Source organism: Microtus oregoni, unplaced genomic scaffold, assembly GCF_018167655.1.
Source record: "Microtus oregoni isolate MIOR12 unplaced genomic scaffold, Mior012 000054F_ref0000373, whole genome shotgun sequence".
NCBI classification, from domain to species: Eukaryota; Metazoa; Chordata; class Mammalia; order Rodentia; family Cricetidae; genus Microtus; species Microtus oregoni.
This window is the reverse complement of record NW_024543830.1, coordinates 10144566-10153945: the sequence shown is the minus strand read 5'-3', so window position 1 is coordinate 10153945 and position 9380 is coordinate 10144566. Positions and strand designations below refer to the sequence as shown.

General features: G+C 47.4%; 1 pseudogene; it reads right to left on the bottom strand.

The window, feature by feature from the left end:
• Nucleotides 1-8110: 8110 nt before the first annotated feature.
• Nucleotides 8111-8258, bottom strand: LOC121438110 (annotated as a pseudogene).
• Between the last annotated feature and the right edge of the window lie 1122 nt (nt 8259-9380).

Genomic DNA, 9380 nt, shown 5'->3' with positions numbered 1-9380 from the left:
AACAGAAAACTCTGGCTCAATATTAAGGTTAAATGTGGCAACAATGTCTCACCAAAGAGAGCATCAAACAGAAGGCAAAAGTTATAAAGAGATACAAACAGACAGTCTGGAATTGCAAAGTTCAGTAACTGCTGTGGACCCTGGCTTGGACTCAGAAATAGGTTTGAGCAGACAGAAAAATCAGCTGACTCAAAGAGAGGTGAGCTGGACCAGGATTCAGGAGCAACCACTTAACCCAACGTTAAGGGGGCAGAGGCACACTGATCTCTAGGCCAGCCTGTTTTAACATAGTAAGTTCCAGGACAGCCAAGGCTACATCCTGTGTCAAAACAAACAGATAGCCAGACAGTCAGGCAGACAGGTGAGTTACAATTACCCAGCCTCAGAAACATAATAAATAAATAAATAAATAAATAAATAAATAAATAAATAAGAACCTCAATGATTTGTCTGTCTTTATTAGGCATACCAATGTACTCCTAAAGACACTGGCAGGAGAATTAAGAATTAGGAAAATGTACTCCAATTAGGACAATCTAAAAGGATTTACATGTATCATAATCACAACGCTTAAAAGTCAAAGATAAAGGGAGAATGTTGAAAGTAGCAACAAAACCCTGCTCAGCACACGTGGGAGTTCCTCCCTAAGATTAAGGGCTGAAGTCATCAGGAATCATTGACAGCAGAAGACGGTGAGATTGACAAACTGCTGAGAGAATTAGGCTGTCAAGAGACAACTTTATATTAAGTGCAGCATTGTTTAAAAAACTATCGAGAACTTCAAACACCAAGATAAACAAAAATTAATGAAAAATGACTTAGTGTAAAAATTGTTCTGCAAGAAAAACTAACGAGAGTTCATTGGGTTGAAGGAAGGGTGCCTGGCAACGTTCCAACTCCATGTGGAGAAGAAACCCTTCATTGTGAAGAGCAACTAACAGGCGAAGGGAACAGCAGCCTGCGTGGGTTTCTGTTTGTGACTTTTCCCCCCTATCTGCTTTTGAAAGAAAATTTATAAAATAATAGTCATTTTATTTTTGTTTTCTGAGACAGGGTCTCCTGTAGCCCAGGCTGGCCCTGGACTCACTATGGAGCTGAGTGTGAACCCCTGATCCTCCTGCTTCAGCTCCTCAGTGCTAGAATTACAGACTTGCAAGGCAAGCTAGGCTTGAAGCAATGGCTACCAAACTGCTAAGAGCTTTACAGTGTATGAAGATGATTGGAAGAAATTGTCTGTATCAAGCACAACACTGAGTGCAGGGACTTCATTCTTGTAATTAAAAAAGGAAATGTCTACTTGGCACTAAAGATGACAGTAACAGAGGAAGAGAGGAATGATACACAGAAGACAGACAGTGGATATCGACATGGCACGTGCCAGCTTTACCATATTCGTAATTGAATGAGGTGGGAATGCATTAAAATACTAATCAAAGCAGGGACCAGAAAATAGCCTAGAAGTAATCCAAATATCTACTGGTTATAAAAGACAAATACTAGATTCAACGACATCGTAAGTTCTAAGAGGAAGGACAGCAAAGAATTCACTGTTTAGTAAGCAATAAAAGCTGAAATAGCTGTGTCAACATCAGATGAAACAGGCATCCAGGTAAAAAGTGTTACTAGAGAAAAAGACATTTTATAGTGACGGGAAGAAGGATACACTGGGAAGAAATAAACATATATGTATCTATAAGAAGAAAAAACTAACAAAATTAAATGAAGAATTCAGTAATTCAACAACAATAGTTGGAAACGTCAACATCACAGTTTCTTGTGTGAATGTTGTTGTTGTATGTGCACATGTGTGTGTGCAGCTGTGCCTGTGCCCATGCGTGCAGAGGCCAGAGGACAACACCAGGTGTCCTGTCTGAGCACTCTCTGTGTACCCCTGAGACAGGATCTCTCAGTGAATGTGGAGCTGGGCAGCAGCGGGCCCCAGTGACCTTTTGTCTCTGCCTGGCAGGGAGACTGTGGCAGGGTGACGTGTGTGCCACCTGGCCTGTTTTTTACATGGCTGCTGGTATCAGAACTCAAGTCCTCATGCTTGAACAGAAAGCATTCTTACCCACTGGACCATTAACCCAGCTCCCAGTACCACTCTTTCAGTAATACGTAGAACAAGTAGACAGACAAACAGGGAAAGGACTGTCTGCAGATGGTTATAAACCAACTCCCCGATGGGCTTCCACAGGACACTCTGCACAACAGCTGAGCTACACCCTCCCAAGTGCACACGGAGATTCTCCAGAATGAGTGCTTAGGCTGGAAATAAGCTTTAATAGGCTTAAGAGAATTAAAATCATACAAAAAAAATATCTGTTTTCTGACTACAATGGAGTTAAATTACAAGTCAATACTAGGAGCAAATATGAGAAACTCGGAAATAATAAGAAATTAAACAACATACTCATCAATGACTTCTAAGTCAGAGACGAGACCACAGAGGCATTAGGAATACTATGAAATGAACGAGGACAAAAATCACAACATAACCAGCCTCATAGGATATGGTGAAAGCAACAGCTGAGTGACATTATACCTGTAAACACAGAGTTTTAAGGGCAATAAATCTCAAATCCAAAGCTTCACCTGCATAGAGAAAGAAGGAAAAGAGCCGTCTAGCCAAAGGGACCAGGAGGAAGGAAAGACTATCAGTAGATGGGATGGGGCAGAGCAGAATAGGGAGGGGCAGAGTGGGGTGGGGGAAACAGCAAATGGAAAAGGAGCTATGGAAAAAAGAATGAAACTAAAAACTGGATTTTATAAAAAATTCTTTTAGCTGTGGAAAGGAAGAGTCATGTTTCTAAAGCCTGGAACGAAAGAGGAGACATCACTACAGACTCCACAGCAACGGGAAAGAGTATAAAGATTATCAGATTATACTGGTGTACCAGCAGAGTAGACAGCACAGATGAAATGGAGAAGTTCTTAAAAAGACACAGCTACATAAACTGACTTAAGGATAGAGCTTATGAGTCATCCATAATAAATTCTCCAGCCTTCACACCTCTGTCCCTCATCGTCACATGCAGAAACCCTAGCCCCCACTGAGATAGGAAGTATTTGGTGGTGTGGCCTTTGAGAAGTAACTAGGTTTAGATGGGGCTACGGGGTGGAGTCTCTTTCATATAAACAGAGGAAGGCACCAGCACTCCCTCTGTCATGTGGAGGGGCAGCGAGAAGGCTTCTGTGTGCCACTGAGAAGAAACCTGGCCTTCGCTTAGCAGATCAATATCTCGATCGTGGATTTCCTGCCTTCAGATGTGTGAGACAGACTCATACGGTTGAGCAGACACGGCGCTCTGCGGCTGCCAGCTGCTCTCAAAGCGGGCTCCCCAGGACAACATAATAGGCCTTGAACTCAGAGCTGGCTCACTGGATAGTGATAGGAAGATGGATACACTGGGAATAAATAAACATATATGTATCTATAAGAAGAAAAAAACTAACAAAATTAAATGAACTATAGCCCGATGGGTAAGAAATCTCCCAGGTAAGAGTGAAGTGACGCCCGTGCTCTGTGGACGAAGCGGCGGGAAAGCCATGGTGGAGAAGACAGTGTGCCAGACATGGGCCTCACAAATGTCTCCTGTTATGAGGTCTTTCTCCTTCTACCACTGGCAACCAAGGCACAGAGAAGTTAAGAAACTTGCTTAAGGTCACACAGCTGCAAGTGTTTGGAACCGTGTCCTACATCCAGAGGGTGGCTTTGAGGTAGGATCTGGGGGGTGATGTCTAGGAAGATGAGGTGCAGCTGGCGGGGGAGGGGGATCTGGAACTTCTCCATGCCTTGAAAGGCCTTGCAGTTTTATTCTTTGTGTCACGAGGAATAACTGAAGATATGTAATCAGAAAAGGGTATGGTCCCATGTGCGTGTTAAAAGGCCAAAGGTGAGATTAACAATGATCATGTTTTGTGAATATGAAACTTATATCTGCTCTTTTGGACAGCACAGAAAAGCACCCAGGAGGATCTATTTATTTTAGTCTCCTCTAGTCTGACTCTCCAAAGCATCGCTAATAACCTGGAAAAACGGCCTCGCAGTCATTAACCAATACTTATATTTAATAGCACACTTGGAATGATTATACTGCACACATTGTCCAGTCAACCAGCACTTAAGGAAACATTGTATCATGTGATGATTTTATTCCAAGGTTTTGCAGGAAGAGGCAGGCACTGGTGGGAAGGAGGGTGGAAAGTGGCTGACTGCTTTGGCTGCTTTGTCCAACAGGAACTTGGGGCCCGTCCAGGGTACAGGTCTAGCTTGTTCCTCGGAGACTGCTCCTGAGCCCCAGTGGCTTCCTCAGAGCTCCCAGTTTCTGAGTTCTCCTGGAGCAGACTGTGCTAGGACCTCTTTTTCCTCTGCATATATGGCTGTCAAAGGGCAGCTGTCCCATGCAGTTCACAAAGTGGGGACTGGTCCTCTGGGTACCTCTTGAATCTTCATCTTCCCTTGTGTCTTCACAAGTCAGGGTGGGATGAGGCCTTGTGACTCTGGCTGTTCATAACCAGGATAAACTGCTGGCTTTATAACTACTTTCATCATATGGATGGATCCGACACACCATCCTGTGGCTTGCTGAGGTTCAGAAACTAGAAGGTGATAGAGTCACCCAGTGTGAGGATGTCGAATTCCTTACCATATGTTTAGCTGCTTCTTCATGAAGCCCATGTCGCCTCTATGCTAGCTAACATCCTGTTCTGTTTGGGGCAGAAGTTTACTTTCTCAGTGAGGCTCTGTGTCTGGGCTGAACCCAATCACAGAGGATGACATTTGGGCACAGAAGAGGCTGACCGGACCCAGCACTCAGTGTATTTATGATCTGCACATGATGGGCAGGATACTACACAGCTCCCTCAAGGAGAGGAAGCTGACTTGGGGAGCAGGGCGTCCAGGAGCACTGTATGACCAGAGCTGCCCATGCTCCTACACCTATCAGGGACCTTGGCCACAGCTCAGTCAGGTTCCTGTAACTTGCCCAGATCTGGCTGGAAACCCCCCCCCCCCCCCAGAATGCCAGGCCACCAGGCAGACTCCCTGGGCAAGCCAGTCTCGTGCCGACCCCTCCCTCCTCTTCATGGAAAAGTACAGGCAGATGGGTGCCCTTCAGGCCTGTCGGCAGATGTATGCTGTACTCCACACATGCTGGCCCTGAGTTCTCCAACTGCGAATACTGCCTGGTTTGTCCTCGGGTTGGGGCTGGAGGAAAACCGCCTCCCCCCCGCAAAAAAAGCAGTTTTTAAAAAATATCTGGAGAACGCCCACCGTCTAAGTGGGATGGGATGTCTTCTAGACAGGCTCGCATTGCTGCTGAGGACACTGTGGTCCTCTAGCAGAGGCAGGGAAGGAATGTGAAACTCTACCCCACAAGGAGCAAAAGGGTTTTTTGTTTTGTTTTGTTTTCTGTTGCGTTTTTTTTTCCTTTTTTTTTTCTTTTTTGCCAGTTCCTATAGGGTCAGGCTTGTGGAGCCTGCTGGGAGTCTCAGCCTCCTGAAGGAGGCTCCTTTCCAAGCCTGTGGTGCAGCACTGAGCAAGTCAAGACACCTGGCTGGATATCCCAGGTGCTCACCCGGGCCTCCCAGCTCTCCCCTCCCTTCCCTCCCTCCTTCTCCCACCCTTCATCTTTCCCTCTCCTCTCCCCTCCCTTGGGCAGCATGATACACAGTTTTAATATATGATCTCATGGGATCCCCTAACCTTGGCAGAGCTGGCCCTTGACAGGCTTATGGCGGTACCACGGAGTGAACGAGTGCCTGTGAGCGTCTCTTCACCTCTTCAGGCAGGAGCTTTTTCACCTCACAATGCTAGGTGCTGAGGTGGATGAGCTCTGACGTCTCAGTGCTTTCTGCTTCAAAACTTTGGAGGGCTCTCATTCTGCTATCAAAGCCCATTTCCTAGCTGTGCTGGTCAAACCGTTCCTTTCCCCACAGGCCACCTGCCTCATTCCCCAGCACACAGTCTGCCTTGACTTTTCCAGAGATACTCACCTTGAGTGGGTGGAATCAGACAAAAGCTGATTCTGGACACCCAAGGCCTGCTCTTCCCAATGTCCCCACACACAGTTCTTGCTGAGGTGCTTACATCAGACACTTTGTGATTCCTGTAGGCCCAGCCCTGTGACGACAGATGGGAGGCATGTGTGCACGCATGTGTGCATGTGTGTGTGTGCGTGCATGTGCGTGTGTGCATGTGTGTGTGTATTTGTGTGTGTGTGCATGTGTGTGTGCATGTGTGTGTGTATGCATATATGTGTGCATGTGTGTGTGCATGTGTGTGTGCGTGCGTGTGTGTGCATGCATATGTGTGTGTGTATGTGTGTGTGCATGTGTGTGTGTGTGTATGTAAAAATCAGGTCTCAAAGTCAGGGCCAAGAGCGAGGGATTTGGAGTGTGGACCATGGTAAATGTGGGACAACTGAGCGAAGGGAGGTTTTTGACCAGGACAGAGGGAACGCTGTGGCTATTTTTCCTTGGGCTAAAGTTCTTGATGTGGACTGAATGGTTTGGAGGTACATTTCTTTTTTTTCTGAATCAGGTGGCTAGTGTTCTTTGAAACACCAGTGTAGGAACCGTATCCCTGTGATGTGGGAGTGTCATCTATCTATCTATCTGTTGCTTTCATTGGTTAATTAATAAAGAAACTGCTTGGCCTTTGATAGACCAGCCCTTAGGTGGGTGGAGTAGACAGATCAGAATTCTGGGAGAAAGAAGGCTGAGTCAGGCAGATGCCATGCCTCTCCTCTCCAAGATGGATGCAGGTTAAGATCCTTTCCAGTAAGCCACCACCTCGTGGTGCTACACAGATTATTAGAAATGGGTTAATCAAGATGTGAGAATTAGCCAGTAAGAGGTAATGGGCCAAGCAGTGTTTAAAAGAATACAATTTGTGTGCTATTATTTCCGGGGCTAAGCTAGCCATGTGGAATCCAGGCAGGAATGTGGCCCTCCGCTCCTACTACATCCCTGAGCCCTGGTGGGCTGGAAGGGTGTGAGGCCTGGCTTTCCCCACTAGCGGTGGCAGAGCAATGGTAGGACCGTCTAGTGCCTGGCTAGACTTGGTCTGCTGGCCTGGGCCGGGGAGTGGGGGTGTGTGTTGAGATGACTTGGGGAACAGGGAGATCTTGGCAGTGGGAGAAGGGTGGACTGCCTTTTTGTCTCCTGTGTGTGACAAGAGAAGGGAGGGTAGAGGTGGTGGCACTGCCCTGGGCTCTCCCAGCACCCCGCATGTTCAAAATCCAGTTTATTGAATTTACAGTAAAGGCTTTATTGGCTTTCCTGGAAGTGGCTCATTACGGAAACTCTGTGCTAGCAGTTTGGTGGCTGGTGTCTGGTTTGCTCAGGAGAGGTTGAGTCAGGCCTGTCTTGATGGAAACTTCCTTTGCCTGGGTCACCCAAGGGGAGGAACTGGGGGCTCCCCTTGAGGAGATTGGTCCGAACCTGACTCCACTTTGACGTTTTTCTTTGGATTTCCACCATCTGTTCCTCAGTGGAAGTGTGTTGAAAAGGTCACTCCTATAATTAGAGTCATTTTCATTGTTTTTCAAATTTTGCAAAGCATCAGATGATGGTCTACTGAGGAAAATGAAAAACCATCTTCCCAAGAAGGGACCTGTTGACTACCAGGGACATAGGACTAAATTTATAGGCCACATCTAGATTAGAGCCCCTTGGCCCTGGTATGAGGTTCCAACGGTTGCTCACCTCCGGGCTGCCACTTGGAAATTCCTTTCTTGGCTCTCCCTGCATTCTCCGGGCCTCTCTCTGTGTAGTTTCCTCATCTAGCCTGAGTTCTGCCTGCAGGATGGCTGACTTCCTCAGCCACTGTCTCTAGGATCTTTGGAAAGGTCCAGAAACACAGATTAGGAATGTGGGTGGTTGTGACACAAGAAGACCTTGATCAGGAGCTGATTTCCAGCTCCCAGCCTCCCTGACGTCAGTCCCTGAAGCACAAGTCACTTGTCTGTCCCATGTCTTTCTTGTTCTAGCTGCGTGAATGATGCTCATAGCCTTCAAAACCCAGGTACGTCCAGGACCCAGAGTAGGCTGGCAACTACGGGATAAATTTTATTTATTTATATTTTAAATTAAAAAATATGTTTTTAAGAAGGAAAGAACATGAATGTAGGGCCCCACTACCACAAACTAGGCAGGCAAGTTTCTCACATTTGGGGAAATCGCAGGGGTCACGAAATCCAGAGTGCAATGGATAAGCTCACACTTCGTGATCATGGGGTCCCCTGGCAAGTAAGTATGTGAAGTTGGATTGGTAAGTTTACTCCAGATACTCATGTGCCGTGTGTCCTCTCTACACTCACGTGCCGTGTGCCCTGTCTACACTCATGTGCCGTGTGCCCTCTCTCTCTACACTCATGTGCCATGTGTCCTCTCTACACTCATGTGCCGTGTGTCCTCTCTACACTCATGTGCTGTGTGTCCTCTCTACACACATGTGCCGTGTGCCCTCTCTACACTCACGTGCCGTGTGCCCTCTCTCTCTACACTCATGTGCCATGTGTCCTCTCTACACTCATGTGCCGTGTGCCCTCTCTCTCTACACTCATGTGCCATGTGTCCTCTCTACACTCATGTGCCGTGTGTCCTCTCTACACTCATGTGCTGTGTGTCCTCTCTACACACATGTGCCGTGTGCCCTCTCTACACTCACGTGCCGTGTGCCCTCTCTCTCTACACTCATGTGCCATGTGTCCTCTCTACACTCATGTGCCGTGTGCCCTCTCTCTCTACACTCATGTGCCATGTGTCCTCTCTACACTCATGTGCCGTGTGTCCTCTCTACACTCATGTGCTGTGTGTCCTCTCTACACACATGTGCCGTGTGCCCTCTCTACACTCACGTGCCGTGTGCCCTCTCTCTCTACACTCATGTGCCATGTGTCCTCTCTACACTCATGTGCCGTGTGCCCTCTCTCTCTACACTCATGTGCCATGTGTCCTCTCTACACTCATGTGCCGTGTGTCCTTTCTACACTCATGTGCTGTGTGTCCTCTCTACACACATGTGCCGTGTGTCCTTTCTACACTCATGTGCTGTGTGTCCTCTCTACACACATGTGCCGTGTGTCCTCTCTACACACATGTGCCGTGTGTCCTCTCTCTCTACACACATGTGCCGTGTGCCCTCTCTCTCTACACACATGTGCCCTCTCTACACACATGTGCCGTGTGCCCTCTCTACACACATGTGCCGTGTGCCCTCTCTACACACATGTGCCGTGTGTCCTCTCTATACTCATGTGCTGTGTGTCCTCTCTACACACATGTGCCGTGTGTCCTCTCTCTCTACACACATGTGCCGTGTGTCCTGTCTACACTCATGTGCCGTGTGTCCTGTCTACACTCATGTGCCGTGTGTC